Source organism: Larimichthys crocea, chromosome XVII (assembly GCF_000972845.2).
Source record: "Larimichthys crocea isolate SSNF chromosome XVII, L_crocea_2.0, whole genome shotgun sequence".
In the NCBI taxonomy this organism is placed as follows: Eukaryota; Metazoa; Chordata; class Actinopteri; family Sciaenidae; genus Larimichthys; species Larimichthys crocea.
Genome location: NC_040027.1, coordinates 12,093,084 through 12,101,937, shown reverse-complemented (window position 1 = coordinate 12,101,937; position 8,854 = coordinate 12,093,084).

The window sequence follows — 8,854 nt, the reverse complement described above, 5'->3', positions numbered from 1 at the left end:
GCCCATTTAATGGTGCCAACTAACTCCTTATAAGTGTTCACATCATCTACAGCCAATTTAGGTTCATTTGCATGCCAGCGCAAGGGCTGAACAACAATTTAGGTTCATTTGCATGCCAGCGCAAGGGCTGAACAATTTACTGAAATATCAACAAACCATTATTAATGAAGCTTTGTGTTCACATGTGAGGGAACATGCTTGTTTGGTGCAAAAAATAATAAGAAGAAATCAGTGTAAATGATGAAAATTCATCTTAGTTCAGTGCGTTGTTCACATATGGAGTGCAGTGGATGTGTGAGGTTGGGTGTGAATGTCGACTGGAAGCTTGGAAAGTATTTTTACATCAGAGGGATGACCTTGTTTTTTGACAGTTCGCTGTGCTGAAATGATTTGAGTAAACAAGACTTGGGCTGCACACCTACATGTATGTCAAGAAGAAAAATAGACCTTTCTCGCTGTGGATATGCGCACGCTGGAGGTGTAATCAATAACGTTAATGATGACTCTGTTGCAACAAACTGTGCATGTGTGTGTGTGTGAGCCAGAAGACCTCATGCCCGACCTGATGCTGGACCTAAATGGGAGCATTAACGTTATTAGTTACACCTGCGTTTCACAAATCAAATCATCACAACGGTGCACAGAAGCAGCTGTACAATGTAATTTAATGCCGTGCACCAACACTGCAATGCTGCCTTACTTAATCTGTGAAGGTTCTCAGTCATCCGGGTCATCTTCCTTTGAGAAGGGTTAAATCTTGGTCAGCTCGACATTTTCTTCCACTTATCCGGGGTCAGGTCGCCTTGGCAGCAGGTTTACCTGGACTTTCCCGACGTGCCTCTTCATAGTAACATATTCCAGATCCTCCTCGGGGATCCCAATGGGCTATATATGTAGTACCTCCAGCGGGTTTTCCCCAGAGTCTCCTACCAGTTAAAGAACTGTTATTTGGTGGGTTTTGTGTGTCTCTGTTATCCTGGGAGCTGTGTCGTCTGGGGCAATAGTTAGTACCTGGAGTCCCAAACCAGTCATAACTGAAGAAACCTTTAGGATGAGAAGTGAAACATCTTCACGGATCTGCAGCCAATTTAACTCTTCACAAAGCTGCCTCTGTGTGTTACTGGTCTGTTTTGAGGTTGTGCTTTTTTGTGATGTCAAATTGGACAGCAGTATATTAAAATAAATTTACAGAGGTATTATTTATTACAGGAGTGTATAGATCTGTACCCAGCAGGTCTCTCAGATCCTTTGCAGCTGGGGGCTCCGCCTTCAGCCACTGTGTGTCTGCTAGACACCTGAAGACTTTTTATCTTTTTATTCTGGCTTTTTATATTATTTATATGTCACAGATCGTTATTTACTGCTGAGCTTTTAAGCCTTGATCATCCTCTCTGGTAATTCTTATCCATTGTGTATATTCACCTAATGGATTTGCTTTTTAACATTTGATTGGTCCTTGATTACTTTGCACTGGTTCTTCTTATTGCCTTTATTTATTCTAACATTTTATCATTGTATGACCAACTTTTATTAATGTGTTATCTATTTTTGCAAAATTATTTTCATTGTTGTCTTTTCTGCTCAGTGAAACACTTTGGGATGCCTTGCATGAAAGGTGTACATGTACTGTACAATCAAAGATATGTGCAGATATGTGAAGCTCATGGGCTTACACCGTATAGAGAAAATTACTGGAGCTGGCATATTGTCCTGTTATTAGACTCCTTTTACATATATAACTGTGCAAGATCTGTTTTTTTGTTTTCTATTATATTTTTCAGCCGTTCCTGACACATTACATGATGTCTCAAATCCTGGATGGATGTCCTTTGTTAACATATTTTACATCGGATGGCGAGGTAGGATGTGGGTGACACAAGAGAAAAAGCAAGAAAGAGCACGGCAGCTTCAAGGATAAAAGGAAATGTGATGCATAAAATTAAGCTTAAAAGGCACTCAGAGGATGAATGACTTCTACAAGGATGATTTGTTTAAATTAAGAGAATGTTTAGATCTGTGTCAGAAATATATAACGTTTTCTGAAATACCTACATCCTCTCTAAAGAGTCGTGAGGAGGTATAGTCATTTAAATGCATATAGCTGAAACTAACCTGCACCTGTTCTTTAAATATGATTACATTATATTTTCTTTGTACTAAATTCAGTTGCATTTGTACAATACTTTAAGAGTTTATGGCATTATGAACACATGAACACAATTAATTTGGCAGCCATAGGAAAACTGTGTGGACAACTAAAGACATACGGGATTATCCAAATATATTACGTATCAAATATGGTGAAGTTTGGATGATATTTGTGTTTGCAAACTATTCAATGAAAAAAGTTTGAAGTTTCTTCACCTTTAAAGTTTTAAATTCAAGTTATGACCAGACATGCTTCATAAATGGCCACATGGTGGCGCTAACCACACCAAAAACTGTCTTGTTCTGTTCTGGCCCGTCGCCTAACCTCTCAGGAAGTGTCACAGAAATCTGTTGAATCTGTTTTAGAAGCAGACGCCTCTCCTGAGCATGAGGTAATTAAGCTTTTATGTCTGACACACACTGCTGATTAACGTGAGTGGCTTCCCCTGCGGAGGCCTACGTTTGAGTTGTCATGATTTACATAATGAATTGTACTTTTGAATTCTTCTCCCTGAAAATTAAAGACATCTAGTTATCTGTTTGCTACGTGATACAAGAAGCTGACAACTTGTGTGCCATCTTTTGTACTAAATCCAGTGATGGTAAAATTTCTTGTAATTTCCAGACCTGTTCAAGCCTCTTGGTTAGCTGCAATCTGATTGGACGTGCTGTGAAAGGCCAATGACAAACAGGGCTATAGGTTAAACAGTTCTGCAGCGAAACATTCAGCCTCACAGGAAGACAATGATTTAAAGTGGCACAAAGTGACTCTGGCACTGGTCGCAGTAGACAGCCTCAGAAATCTTCAGTGACACCTCTTGTATATGAAGGGACCCCACATGATTTCCCTTCATTCATTTTAAAGGATGTGCAAACTCAAAACACAAAGCTGTTGTCTCTATATGCTAGACACATACAGAGACATAGAGAGTGTGTCTATTTGAATTTCTTAATTTTTTAAATCTTAGTTTAAAGCAACATTGTGCAACTTTTTTAGATTTTCTTTGACAGAGACAGCTGAAGAGTGACAGGAATTTTTGGGAGAGAGAGAGTGAGAGATGGGGAATGACATGCGGGAAAGAGCCACAGGTCGGAGCTGCTGTCATGCCAGAACAGGAGCTGGGCAAGTAGGCAACGTAATCGGGCTCAGAGGCCTCTATGGACAGAAGAAAACACAGAACGGAACAGTGAGGGAAGAAGCTAAGAAGAGAAAAGGTGAGACTGATAGAGCAAAAAGGCACTGGATGAGTATCTGTGTCTTGTGTTTTTGATCTTGCTTGATGTTTGGCTTAATTTTTGATCTGTGTGCCATAAACATCTCATGGCTGCACTGGGACGCATCCTCAGTGATGTATCCTGGGATCATTGCGTCCCAGTAGCAGACCACGGATCAACCCTTTTAATCCAAAGTCACGTTATGGCCTTCACTGCGGCTTCGCTCGCAAAGTCAAATAATCCTAACAAATACACGTGTACAGCTGTCCATATTTACTACAGTAGTATAAAAAAATAAATAAATCCCAGTTTCTATGCAATGCTGCTTTAAAGACTGTGTTTCACCCCTAAAGGATGACATGTCTCTGGTTTGTACCTTCTCTTCTGTAAACCATGTGACAGGACTGCACAGACTGCAGGAGGATATGAAAAGGCAGATTGCACTTTGATCAGGTCTGATTTTTTTTTTTATCATAGCCACCAAGCTAATGCTCTACGTCTGATGTTCCTCCTGAGTAATAAACCAATTTAGCCATGACATAGTTATTTGTTCTGTGTGCGTAACAGTGGCACTTTGTTCAGCAAATTCACTTAAACCCGTGCTCTATATGTTTGGGGCTGTTTCGATTGGATATTAGCACAGACAGCCTTATCCTTAAAAACCCCCTGTGCTGTCTGGGAATATCAGTGACTGCACTTGGAGGGGGGGGGGGGTACAAGTGATGGTGGAGCAATTTGTTATTGTAAGTATGTGCAGAAATACGCTGTCACTGTTAAAGACAATATCTCTGCCTGTGGCAGCACAACATTTTTAGATAAATCCGGGAATGTTCCTGTTGGATAGATGTTTGCTGAACCTTAGATTCTTCAGAGCATGCACGGTTTTATACCACCTACGAGACGGTCTTATAATACTATGGGTGCCTCGGGCTAAGACTTGTGGATGGAGAGCAGTGAGATGTAGACCTTCAAAACCACCACGTGAAAAATTGGCTTTCCTGCGAGCTGGAGGACGGGGTGACATTATCACAACAGAATATTCTGAAAATAGAAAAGGTCAAACTGATAGTGTAATGGTTTCCCCAGCTTGGACAAGAAGGCTGATTTAATACACACTGAAGCCAACATAAATCTCTGGAAACGGGAGACATAAAGTCGTTTCAAATCCTTGGCTTGATGCTGTTTGTGCCAGACTATAAGGGATAAACACCCATCGATATTGCAATATGCTCTTTACTGATAACATGTTTGCACACACGTGTTTGCCTAACAGCAACTTTCACGCTTCGACTGGCTGGCTCAGGAATCAATATAGCTCCTTGAGGGGTCGTGGTTTCTTCTTCTTCTTCATGCCGTTATAAATGTTTGACTTTTTTTTTACCTTGCGTTGGGACTCCCGTCTTTCAGTTCGTGGCAGATGTTATATCAGCGAGAAAGCATCCACTCCCTCAGCTGGTTCTCTCCCATTTCAATTACAACATACAACTCAGAACAGACCCTCACTGTATCTACAGGTCTCACTGTTAAACATGCCGTGCTGTGCTGAGAGATGAGTAATAAAAAAAACTATCACAGTGTGTGCGCGGGTGCAGAAAAATAAGACTTGCTGAGTATTTTCTGAAACCTTTGACTCGTGGTGGGAGTGCTGGGGTCGTGGAGGTCACTACACACGGCAGAAACAAAAACCACGAGACACTGTTGGTTAGTTGATACATTATTAAGTCCCTCCAGGCGATGTGTGCATGCGTGTGAAAGTGTAGGTAGCTGTGTGTTTTCAGGAAGATGTGTGGTCTCAGTGGGCTGATGTAAACTCTGCTGCAATGTTCGGCAACATGTACAACTGAGTACGTGTCCATCATGTTTCCGAATCACTGTGCTAGAAACTCTGGGAACATCTCGATATTGTCAGTTTTGAAGGGCTGGTGGAAAAGAGTGGATTGTGTTTCAAGTATTGTCATTGAAAATGTTTTGTCCATTAGGCAGATACTGACACAGCAGTCAATGAGGTCGAAGCCCGGCCCTCAGTTTTTAAGGATTCAAAACAGAACAGTAGCAGCACTTCAGGCTGAGAGTCTCTCAGAGACAACAAACACTGTCAAATGAAAAATACTTGATCTTTAAAATAATTACGTGAAGTGACTTTAATAGATATTTTTCTAAAAATAATAATAATAATGTGTGAAATGTGAGAGGTGTCAGCTGTAGTGATGAATCTATGAGAAGGTGAGAATTATCACCTGAAATCTGCAGCTTCCCTCGGCTCCACAGAGTTTCAGCTCATTGTTTGGCCGCCGCTATGTCCTGCTTCTGTCGCCTCCCGGCTAATCTAAAAAATCTGCAAAGACGTGGATCATCTGCAGACCTGAGGCGGGTTCAGTGATGCCTGGGTGCTCAAACAATCCACCTGTGATGTAATGGCACCTGCCCGTCAATCAAAGCGGCCACGCTGTTAATTATGCAAAACCTTATGCCTTAATCCACTAACAAGGACCACGCCAACATTAATTTAAGTTTAGACAGGTGGATGGATGAGGTTGAACCGAGATGATGTGCTGTAGGAGGATTAGAGGAGTTCAGAGGTTGTCCGGTGTTAGCTGGCGATGGGGAGACAGAAGTGAATCAGGAGGGAGTTGAGAGTCTCGGTGGGGGAATGGTGGATGTTTATCTCTGCGGTGAAGTTGGGCATCTTAACATGGGGACTTATGGAGACTGGCTTGTTGTGTAGCCAGCCCGTTTGAGGAACTGCAGTTTTTCGCGGCTTAATTTCCCAGCCATGGAGGTTGCTGCTTGGTGAGAACCCATCTTGGCAGGCTCCAATTTATGAGCTCATGTCTGAACCGATCACAGACTATTACAGGTAGCGCTATCTTGCAGTGAACATGGTTAAGCCAAGAACCAAAACACTGCAAAGCTCCTTAGAACTGAAGAAATCAGTACAGTAGTCATGTGATCAATTAATTAATCTAAAAATATTGATAAGAAGCATATATATATATATACATCCACAGTGAGAGGAGGCGTCTTCCTCCACTGGTGTTTGACTTCTCAGGACAGGAGCTGTGTCATCTGTGTATTCGTGCCAGTCAAATTACTTTTCTGTACTCATTTAGATGAGCTGTTTGTTTGTTTTTCTGAGCGGCTCGCTCAACTCTCTGTGCTGAATTAACATACAAAACGAGGTCAAAAGTAATCGGGCTGCAAATTTAAAACGGTCTCACGACAGCGTGAGTGACAGACAAGTGACAGGTGGGTGACACAAGTGAGTTAATATAGGGCACAAACAAATCAGGTTGGTTTTAAGTGTCCTGAAGAGTGACAGAGGAAGTTAAAAGAGACTTTTTAAATATGGATCCAGTCACATGGAGCTTTCTTTATGATTTCTTTAAGCCCTGTGCAGTGGGAATGACTCGAAGTTTGATTATTTCAAGCTCTTATCATTAGTATTTTACTGAAATTCATCACACTCATCCTTTTTCTGAGCTGCAGCTGCAGCGTTGCTTTGATTTTTGCACAGGGTTTGCTGTTTATGAATCCAGAAACCCATCAGCTATCGCCTCTGGGGGTAACCGCCAATGTTTTGAGGCTTCCAGTGGAGCAAGCGAACATCCAAAAAAAACGGATAACTGATTACAAAGACTTCCCCCGCAGTCCGATTAACAGCTTCTTATGCATGACAAGACACATTTCGAGTAAAATCTGCATATGAATGCAGATTCACTGACAAAGAGCACAGCGGTAAGGATATGTGCTGTAGGAGGGGTGAGGGAAGAAATCAGGGTTGTGAACAAATGGATGTACTGTAGGAGTTTGGAGATGGACTGGGAGGAAGGTGAGAGGGAACCAGGAGGGAGGCGAGAAGATTCGAGCTCTGGTGGTTCAGGTTTTTGCAACAAAAAAGAGAGAGAGGGGGGAAAGAAAAAAAAAAGGAAGAAGAAGAAGAGTGAACGGATATTTATATTTATGAGTTTGAGGTGTGATCTTTGTTCCTGAGCCAAGTTATAAAACGTCATTATATTTTTTAAAAGCTGATACAAAACTAAATCATTGTCCGATAACAGTAAATTATGAGATTCCTTTTTGATAAAGATGATCTGCCTGTTTAAATATGATCAATACTACTGGTACTACAAACGAAAACCAGAACGCCTGTCTCCAAAATCTTGGAGAGAGTGCATGTATCTGCTTATAGATTAGAAATAAGCTTTTTATAGCACCACACAACCACACAAAACATTAGCTGTTAAATGCCAAAGCTTCAGGTTGATCTGGTTAACCGGTGCCCAAACTATGGTCCGTGTACCACTGGTGGTACGTGACCTCTCTCATTGCATTTCCTGTAATATTTACTGTCGATATCAGTGCTCTAGGTAGTCATGTCAATGTTGGGCTGAAATAGGATGGAAAGATATTAAGTCGGGGTTAAATAAATTATTCAAAAATACTGAAATTCTGGCAAATATTAGGAAGACGTATAAGAATAAACCTGCCTCAGGTGTAAACTGTCTGTAGTTGAACAGAGTGTTTCTCTGGTACTTGTAGAGTCTAATATATTCTGAAGTGGTACACGGTGTAAAAAGCTTGAGAAACACCAGCTTAACTTTTCAAGTGAGCTTTGACATTAATTAGTCATGACTGTTTTTAATATTAATAACAAAATCTTTGTTGCACTTTTCAAAGCCGGTTGCTAAAGGCTACATAACACATAAAATAACTACGTATGCAAAACAGATAAACAACAACACACTTAAATAACCTTAAGAATGAATATCAGAGAATCAGCCCAGGGCAGGCAGAGTCACACATGGTTCAGTTTTGTTTGTAGAAAAAAAAAACACATTCAAATCAATATTAAGAACAGTGTGTGCTCGGGTTTCCTTGAATACATCAGCAGCAGTATTATAGTGCCAGGCTTTGTTTGTCCACTGCTTGCCAACCTGATCATGCTCATTATTTTATTATTCATGTATCTGTGGCCGGTCCAGTCTAAATTTGGGAAACAGGATCTCTCTGAGATCGAGAACAGAAAGCATTAGCAGCAAATCAAAATTACCCTTATCATTGTCTTCTGACTGGAAAAATGACTTTCAATGAAGTGCAAAATTCCAGGTGTTGCAAACTCTGATGGAGACAACAGAGGTGGAAAAAAAACGATTTTTATGGACCTTAACTAATGATGCCACTGGAGACGCTACAAATGGAGTTACAGCTTAATAATGTGAAACCTATTTGCTTTGCCCTTTAAAAAAGATTATAGGCGACGTATCAGCTGAAGAAAGAAGAAACTCTCCGTGTTGTTTCGCCGTACGCCGCCGCCAAACTGTATCAAACGGTACAATTTGTACGCTGCTGAAAGGGAACATGACATTTTGAGGATAAATAAAAGTCTTTACAAACCACTTTAGGCATTTTCAGTTCCTCCCATCATTCTTTACTTGGAATTTTACTTGTGGCACATAAAACAAGACAACTTGACTGATGAACTGATTCATCA